We start from the raw sequence: 9,249 nt of genomic DNA on the forward strand, positions 1-9,249 counted from the left end.
AAGTAAAGCCTAATGGCCAAAGTATATGCCTTACGGCCAAGTAGAAGCCTCACGGCCAAGTAGAAACCACACGGCCAAGTAGAAGCCACACGGCCAAGATTCAATTTAGGGTTAATGCATATAGTTTTACATGTAATTGCAATCCTAAAGCGGTTGGTTTCTATCGGTTCATGATTCAATCAAAACAAATAAACAAACCAATCGGCCAAGTAATAGAACAAGCCACACGGCTATTTAGTTCAATTCAACATCATCCCTAGAATTAGATCTAAGTTCAATTGCAATCAATCAGAGTGATCAGGTTCGGATATGGATGCAACAAGGCCACACGGCCACAGATGATGATCTAGAACAATTTAACCTAGAATGTATTACACGGCCACAATCTAATTCAATTTCAAAGTGATAAAAACAATTTAACCAAGTCAAGCAATTCAGATTCAGGTTTAAACAATCCTAATCAATATTTTCTAGGTGATCAAACAAACAATTAAATTTCAAATCAAAACCGATTTTCCAATTTAGGGTTTTAGGGATTTCGAAACTTTGATATTTGATCAAAGAGATTTGATTTGAGATTCAAAACCTTTAAGGTTATTATTTTAATTGATCAATGGATCAATCTCGATTTAGGGTTTAGGGGATCAGACTTCTTCGAGCTCCGATTTACTCTTTTAGGGTTTGATCTATTATCCTAGGGTTTTATCTTAGAGATTAGTTTTTAGGGTTTCGACCTTTACAAACAATCCAAATTCAATTCTCATGTTCTTAGAATTAGGATTACCTTTTGTTTGCAGATTGTAGAAACCGGACCACGAAGAGAACCTCGAACGGATGCGAGCTGGAACGAGCTGGAGTTGAAATCGCGCGAGCTGATCGCTGTCGGGTTGCGAGCTGGCTGATCGGGGAACGCGAGCTGTAGCTGTCCGGGATGCAAGCTGAGAATGGATGGAGCTGAGGCTGTGTTCGTCTAGTATCAGAAACACCTTAGGGCTGGGGCTGATCGGATGAACACGAGCTAGAACGCTTACAAGAACAGATTAGGGTTCGTCGGGTTAGGGTTCGTCGGGTTAGGGTTCAAGGTCGCCGGCTAGGTTTTAGGTTTAGGAGTTTTTCAATTAGGTTTTTAGGCTCAGGGTGTTTAGGGACTATCGTGCTGATAACGTGTTGTGAAACAATAGATTTAGAGCTGAATGTTTCTATCTTTCATTAATGAATAAGTGTTCCCTTTATATAGGGGATTACAAAATAAGTAAAAAAAGAAAGTATCCAAAACCTAAACCAACTAGGATTAGGAAAGACTACTAATACATAATATGGAAAGATTACAAAGAAAAGAAATCCTAATCATACAAGGAAAATGAAATACATGAATGTGGCCGCCTCTCTCTCTTTCTCCTCTATCTTTTATGCGGATGGACCGGTTTATCGACCGGACCGGTTTATCGACCGGACCGGTTTATCGACCGGACCGGTTATGGACATCCATCAATTGATTTATAACACAGAACAAATAATCTATATAGAAATAATCATTTGTTTACTTTTGCTTATCTTTCGTGCGTCGGCTGAATTATTTTGCATGATCCAAAGAAAAAACTATGTGCCAGACTACGACACAACGATCTTTGAACTATGTTTGTTGTTAGCGAAACTGATTAAGTATTCAGTTTATAAAAACAGAATATATAAAATCCTTTATTATTTTTCAACTGGAGGCACACACATGCAGAACTTCTTTTATTATTACTAGGGGTTGGTCCGCCATACGGGCGGATGAGTTTACAATAAAAATATTTAATATTTTAATTTTATAAAACTTTTAAAATAATAAATATAATTTAAAATTATATTGTAAATTTTATTAAAATTTGTTGGTTTGAGATGAAAGAATCATTAACAAATTTTAGTATATATAAAACTATTAAATAAAAATAATTAAGGAAAATATAATGATTTATATTTTTTCTTTTGATTTTTATATCACTTTGATATAGTTAAAGAAAATCTAAAATAAAAACAATTGATACATTTTTCTAAGAGTTTCAAATTTTAATATTTGACACTAATTAATTTCACACGATATTTAATTAATCCATTACCAAGATAATCAAATTGAAAATATAATGTAATGTAATAAAATTAGAAAAAAAAATATATTTTAAAGTACTATATAAATTGTTCAAAAATGTCATAGATAATAATTAGTATATTTTATTTAACAACAAATGAAGTTTTATAATATATGTTTGTTTCACTTTATATTCGATTTTCAATTTATAATGAAATATTATTTATTTTTAAGTTTTTATTACTTATCTTTTTTTTAATTATTTTATCATTTGTCGAACTTTGTCTTATAACTAAAATTATTTGTTGAAAATTTTCTATTGCTAATTGATAATATTGTTTTTCAGATTAATATTTTTTTAAATTAATAAAATATTACATTTTTTGAAGTTTACTTGAGCTTCATACCACATTATATCATATATTGTATTTCGAAAAAAATAGAATTAACCAAATCATATTTAACCAAAATAACTTAAATGTTGTGTAACTATTAATAATTTTAAAATTAAGATGAATCTAACCGCATACATATTCTTTCTGGAAAAAAACATTCTTCAAAGACTAAACCAAAAGAAGTAGTTTAATCCTTTAATGTTTTTTGTGTTGGCTGTTTTGGTGTTTTTGTTTGTTTGGGTCATTTTTTACGTGCTAGTATTTGCACGATGTTGATAAAAAAAAGTATTAGTAAGATGCTGTTGGGGATCTAGAAAGTTGAATTGTCGCAGATGCTTTAGAAAGATTTTTTTAATGTCTTATATTTTTTAGTCTGTTTGCCATAGTCCAAAGTTACCGATCACATTTTTTTATAGCTTCAGTTCTAGTCTTCGTAATTTTTGAAAAAGAATACGTAGTTTAATTAAAGAGAAAAATGTAGTTGAATTCCATTTATTATGAAAGTTGAGATAAAAAAATCGAGACCATGGAAATACATAGTGTGCTCAAATTAAAGAAAGAGACAAATTTGTTCATTTTCTTGTAATAAAGCATATGTCATACCAATTGTCTAGATTTTGTACTGATGACATGTTATTGTTGTTCTCATGCTCCAGTAATTTGTTAAGTAACAATCAAGTCTACTATCTCTAATTTTATGGATTATTTTTTTAATGCGCTTCCAACAATTGGCCATCCAAATTTTGTTTAGTATCTACCCCGAAGGAATCGAACATTGGTTGACCGACTCCATGCTCTTCTCTCCATAATATTATTATACCATAAAGATAGATAGCATTGTCATATTAATGCTTGAACACTTGTTCAATATCTGTCATATTGCAAGTTAAAGATATGAACTACTGGCACACCAGTCACCCAACTTACATAGGGAGTTAAAATCTTCGAACCTTCTTGACTTCTTGTTAATAAAATTAGGGTCGTCAAAGTTTGTGATTTTGGATTGTCACGCATGAAACACTGCATGTATTTATCCTCAAAATCAACTGCAGGAAAGTTCTGTTATAACTCTATGTCTATGATCTTAATTTGTCCCTACAACATAGGTTTTTAAAATTCAAATGTAGACATAAGTAAAAAAATAATCGAAGGACACGGTATGGAGTTAGAGTTACCATTAATATGTTTTATTTAAATATTTATCTGAGAGCATAGAAATTGAAAGAAAATTATGTAATGTAAAAAAATATATAATGTGAACTTAAGCTTGTAAGAAATAGAAGGGTTGTAGATCACTTACTCTGTGCGAGCCTTCTTGAGTGGGTAACCAGCTCCTGGAAGCTGTTGTTGCTATGCAATGATTCTGCCATAATTGAGTTCATCACTTGTTGCTTCTGCTGCAGATGGACCCCTGGGGTTCATGGAGAGGTCATTACGTCAAGTGCTCGGATCAGTGGCACTTGTCTTGTCACCATCTAAGCAATTGCAGGAAATTTATATCAGGATAGTTGTGCCCACCCTGTCAATGATTTTTTTATGAATTACAACGCTTCTTAGTTCACTGATTTCAGCCGCACGCACATTAGTCAACCATGAAATTTTGGCATAGAAAACAAAAAACACTGCAGACTCTGTACCATCTGAAATGGACAGCTCCACACGATATCTTCAAGTTTTAAATGTTGCAAATGTCTAAGCAGGATATGTTGGTTGGCGTAAATGGTTTGTGCGATGTACACAAATGTAGTTAATGGTCTGCTTACCTGACAACACCAACAGAGGTTAAGTCACTACATGCAGGAAGAGATCCCATTAGAGCAGGATATGTAGCACAGCCACTGCCCGTTTCAATCAACTCAGCTTTTTCAGTGCACAAAACTCGGTAACCTGTAATGCAAGGAAGTGAGGGACATTAGTAATGAGACATATGCTAGAAGAAACAGTTAGGATTTTAACCTGTGGGGTCGAGTTAACAACGTATGTGTTAAGCTCAAAGACCGTCACAACTTCAATTTTCTTACACCTTCATATTTGGTGAAACTTGTGAAGCAGTTCACGTCACCAACACCCAAACTACACATATAATTTTTGTTTTGTGTTTTAATTGTGGTCTTTGTATAAATAAGATATAAATTTCTGATTGACGATCGAAAGACTTACTCGGATGAAGGTCTCACTTGCGTTTGTCTTTGTCGAAACAGAAATGAGTGCCAGAAGTTGCATTCAGTAAGAGGCGGCCTGGGAGATTGACAAAGATAGTTAAACTTGTTTTAAAGATGAAGTTCAAGATAGCTACCTCCGACGAATTTTGGATTAATGCTGGTAGCTACGATCACCTTAGGCTTGACGCCAAAAGATATCATTGAGGGAATATAGGAGACAAACCTGCTCATCAGTTTATGAGAAGGAACTGAAAGATCTATAATTTATCATCAATGAAATTAGAAGAGACAAACCTTTGCATCAAGGAGGAGCATGTCAAACCCCCATTAACTCCCCTCCCTCCCCTTCTTCACGTTTCTTGTTTCCCAAAAACGCAGCAGGCGCGTGACCACAGTTTCAGGACAGAAACCGCACTTCAAATCAGAAAGAAGTATATGGGATGACACCACTGTCGTAGGTTACGTTTGAAAGGTAGATACAACCTGATTGATAAACAGAACAGTAAAATCATATATAATAAACAGAACAGTAAAATCATATGGCAAAACGGGCATACTCCAAAACATCGAATACAACAACATAAGCAATCACCTCAGCATTGATCTCAGCGTTCTTGAGAGAATCAAGAACAAATTGAGCAGATTTAGCAGGCCAACGTTCTTGACCATTGGAATGCATGTTATTAGCTAGAGCATTCCTTCCAACACCTCTGCAGAAACGGGTGAAAGTAATAGCCTGTTTGTGAGCTATCACATCCTCAAGGTACCTCTTGGCCTTGAGCAATGGTAGCTTCCTGATAGCTTCCTGACAGCGTGCATTGTTTAGCGAGTGTTCTGTTTCAAATAAACAGAACAAAAAACACTATGAATAACATTATGACCTCATTAACTGAACTATTAGTCACTATCTAGAATGAATTTACCATCATGTACTGAATCTTTATAGCTATAAGAAAATTAAATTAAGATTCACCCAATCAGGATGACCATTTCAATGTCCCTGAAGTATATGTTAATTGCTACAGATCTCTGCTTTTTATCAATCAGGTTGTATTTACCATTCTCCTAATCGCAAATCTAACTAATTTCAAAAGAGACGAAAGAGAGAGTTTATACCTTGAAGTGAACCCTAAGATTGACCAATTTGAGATTGTCCCATTGATTCCTATGAATATCGGAAACTTCTATTTCGATCCTCTAGCCTTGCAAGCTGCAAAAAACCAAACGCAAAAATAGTCAACAAAATCGAATACAAAAGAGCGAGAAATGTTACTGAGAAGGATCCTTACACTTGGTCTGGTTATTGTGTTCTTGTGAGTGCTTCACCTGCGAAATTAGCAACACATAATAAGAAAATCAGAAGTACGATTCGTGCGAGAGAGATGAAGTGAGAAGCTTAAGCAAGTTACCATGGATGCGGTTAACAAAAGACTCAGCTGCAGAAGCGATTATTGGTCTTTGATCAAATAAAAAATAGAGCAGGTTCAAACGACTACTAACTCTAGAGCAGCTTCAAAAAATAGAGCAGCCTTAATTTGAGAAATTGATTTAACAGCATGATCAGACTCGTCAGACCAAGGTGAGAGCCACTAATAAAAAATAGAGCAGCTTCGATGGAATCAAGACCAAGAGCAATGATATTAAAATAGTTATAAAATTCAAGCTCTTTGTCTTCTATACGTGAAAAATGCGGCACAATCTCCACTCCACTCACTCTCTCCATGACACGCTTTGCAGCTACCTCTTCCTTAGGCTTTCCTCATCCTCAAGTCTAATTACAAAGACACACAAACCAAATCAATCAATCGTATATGAAACTATTAATTCTTACATGAGAGGAAGAAGGAGAAATCACCTGAAGAGGAACTGGCGATTGAGATTGGTGACTTCGATCTGATCCATGTCAATCACATCCAGATTACGAAACCCAGAAAGGGATCAGATCTTAGGAATCAGATCGTTGTCTGCGCAAAAGAGAAGGAAGCTAAGGTTCGTCGAGGAGGTCCTCTCTTTTTGCGTAAAGTAACGGGCTTACGGGCTAACTCCGTATCAAAAAAAAAAAAACATAGAGGCCCAATCGATTCTGACGTGGAAGAAACATGCGATGCCATTGGCTAAATATTTCATCCGACGTGGAGAGCCTAAACGATGAGGGTATTCCCCTTTTAGTATTGTATATTGATTTTCAATCAATACTATTAAATCTGGAACATATGTCCAGTTGATATTAGTTTAGTCCAACAATTATTTTTAATATCAATATTACATCTATTGATAACTGCATTTACTTTAACTTAAAAGTATTCTATAATTGTATTTACTTTAACTTAAAAACTAACCACGTTCTCTTTATATAAAGTTCTATAACGAAACCAGTTATGCTTATTCCTACAAAAGTCAATTCAATCATTATTATTAACACTCGACTTTTCATGATTTGACCGAGTTGCAGAAATTCAGCAAAAAAAAAAAACAGTCATGTTCTCAGAAATTATTCATGCAATTGTTTGTAAACTATGAGTCTAAGTTTCATATTGGCAAGAAATTGTGCTTCTGTTCAACTGCAATGGTTGGATTATTGATTAACCTATTTACATATATCGTTCAAAAACATTGAGTGCTAGGCAGTGAACTCAAGTTTATCAAAATCATTCAAGTTTTTGTGTGTTAAGATGTTTAAAACTGGATGATCACTACAAGAACTACAAGAAAACATCGTAATTCTGACGGACATTCTGACGGAAAATGAGATCCTCGGAATATTCCGACGAATTTCTGAGGAAATTCCGAGAAAACCCAAAATTTGGGTTTCCTCGGAATATACCGATGAAATACCGAGGAAGGCATATTCCTCGGAAAACACCGACGAATATCCGAGGATATATTATAGCCGTTGGAGAGCCGTTGGGGATTTTAAAAATTCCGAGGAAAGAGCCGTTGCCGTCGGTATTCCGTCGGAATTTCCTCAATTCCGTGAAAATCATGTCTTCAGAAGTTTATTATCGTTCGTGGATGGATAAACCTCATTTGGATCCGAACACCAATTTGCTTACGGAAGAATACGTTCAAGGGATTGGAGAATTCATGAGGCTTGTTCAACAGCAACCGGATGCAAAAAGTGGTATGTTAAGATGTCCCTGCTCTTCTTGCAATAATAATAAGGTTATAAAAGAATTTGATGTTTGGACTCATTTGTATATGAAAGGGTTTTCACGTAATTATAAAGTTTGGTACCTTCATGGGGAAACTGGTTATGAATATGGTAGTACTAGGGAACCTCAGCCTGTTAGTGAACTTCAGCCTGATATTAGGTTAGAAGAATCTAGAACGGATATAGATTATGGTGTAGGTACTGAGCAGATGGTACATGATCATTATAGAGGGGAAGAACCAAACCCCGAGTCTAGGAGTTTTTTTGACATGTTGGATGCAGGAAAACAACCTTTGTATCAAAATTGTAGAGATGGTCATTCAGTCTTATCATCTGCAACTAGATTAATGGGTATTAAGACAGACTATAATTTTGCTGAAGAATGTATGGATGCGATTACTGATTTTGTCAAAGGTATTCTACCTGAGGATAACCTTGCACCGGGTTCATACTACGAGGTTCAGAAACTTGTTGCAGGTCTTCAACTACCGTATGAAGTGATAGATGTATGTATTGACAATTGCATGATCTACTGGAGAGCGGATGAGACACGGAATGTATGCAAATTTTGTGGGAAACCTCGTTATCAGGAGACGAGGGGAAGAGTTCCGATCCCATTCAAAAGAATGTGGTATTTGCCTTTGACGGAAAGATTGAAGAGGTTGTATCAGTGTGAGCGCACAGCAAAAGCAATGAGATGGCATGCAGAGCATTCCACAAATGGTGAGATTAGACATCCTTCAGATGCAAAGGCTTGGAAACATTTCCAGTCAACATATCCAGAATTTGCAGAAGAGAGAAGAAATGTTTATCTTGGATTATCTACTGATGGTTTCAGCCCATTTTGAAAGCATGGAAGGCAGTATTCTCTATGGCCTGTTATTGTGACACCGTACAACTTACGGCCGAGCTTGTGCATGCGACGATAGTTTTTGTTTCTCTCAATTCTCGTCCCCGGGCCAGATCATCCTAAAAGATTACTAGATATGTTTCTTTAACCACTGATATATGAGTTGCAACAACTATGGACTCAAGGTGCTGAAACATACGATGTTTCATGTAAAGAAAATTTTCAAATGCGGGCAGTACTTATGTGGACAATAAGTGATTTTCCAGCATATGGTATGTTATCTGGATGGACAACGCATGGAAGGCTATCATGTCCATATTGTCAAGATGACACATATGCTTTCCAACTAAAGAACGGAAGGAAAACGTGTTGGTTTGACTGTCACAGACGATTTCTACCACCTGATCATCCATACCGCAGGAGTAAGACTTCGTTTACGAAGAACAAGCAGGTGTTTAATGGTCCACTTGAGGAAGTTAGTGGGAAAGATTTGTTAAGGCAGTTTAGGTATTTTGATGCAGAAAGGACGCCAGATGTAGGTGGACATGAAAACATTCGAGTCAATGCGGTTGGAGAGCTACATAACTGGCACAAAAAGAGTATTTTATGGGATCTGCCAT

The 9,249-nt window shown here is 35.7% G+C and overlaps 1 long non-coding RNA gene across 15 annotated transcripts; it reads right to left on the reverse strand.

Moving 5' to 3' along the window:
- Window positions 1-3,112: 3,112 nt before the first annotated feature.
- On the reverse strand, window positions 3,113-6,651 carry LOC106336698. 15 transcript variants are annotated; one of them, XR_001268886.1, is made up of 11 exons: window positions 6,484-6,651; window positions 6,038-6,399; window positions 5,918-5,954; window positions 5,745-5,838; window positions 5,221-5,462; window positions 4,627-5,111; window positions 4,423-4,539; window positions 4,230-4,353; window positions 3,767-3,985; window positions 3,417-3,512; window positions 3,115-3,337 (listed from the first exon to the last, which is right to left on the reverse strand). It is a non-coding gene; the product is annotated as an uncharacterized LOC106336698 (long non-coding RNA). The 15 variants fall into 15 exon arrangements; XR_001268899.1 differs by lacking the exons at window positions 3,115-3,337; window positions 3,417-3,512 and having other exon boundaries at window positions 3,852-3,985; window positions 4,627-4,704; window positions 4,803-4,851; window positions 4,923-5,111; XR_001268888.1 differs by having other exon boundaries at window positions 3,113-3,486.
- Window positions 6,652-9,249: the final 2,598 nt, after the last annotated feature.

Source organism: Brassica oleracea, chromosome C4, assembly GCF_000695525.1.
Source record: "Brassica oleracea var. oleracea cultivar TO1000 chromosome C4, BOL, whole genome shotgun sequence".
NCBI classification, from domain to species: Eukaryota; Viridiplantae; Streptophyta; class Magnoliopsida; order Brassicales; family Brassicaceae; genus Brassica; species Brassica oleracea.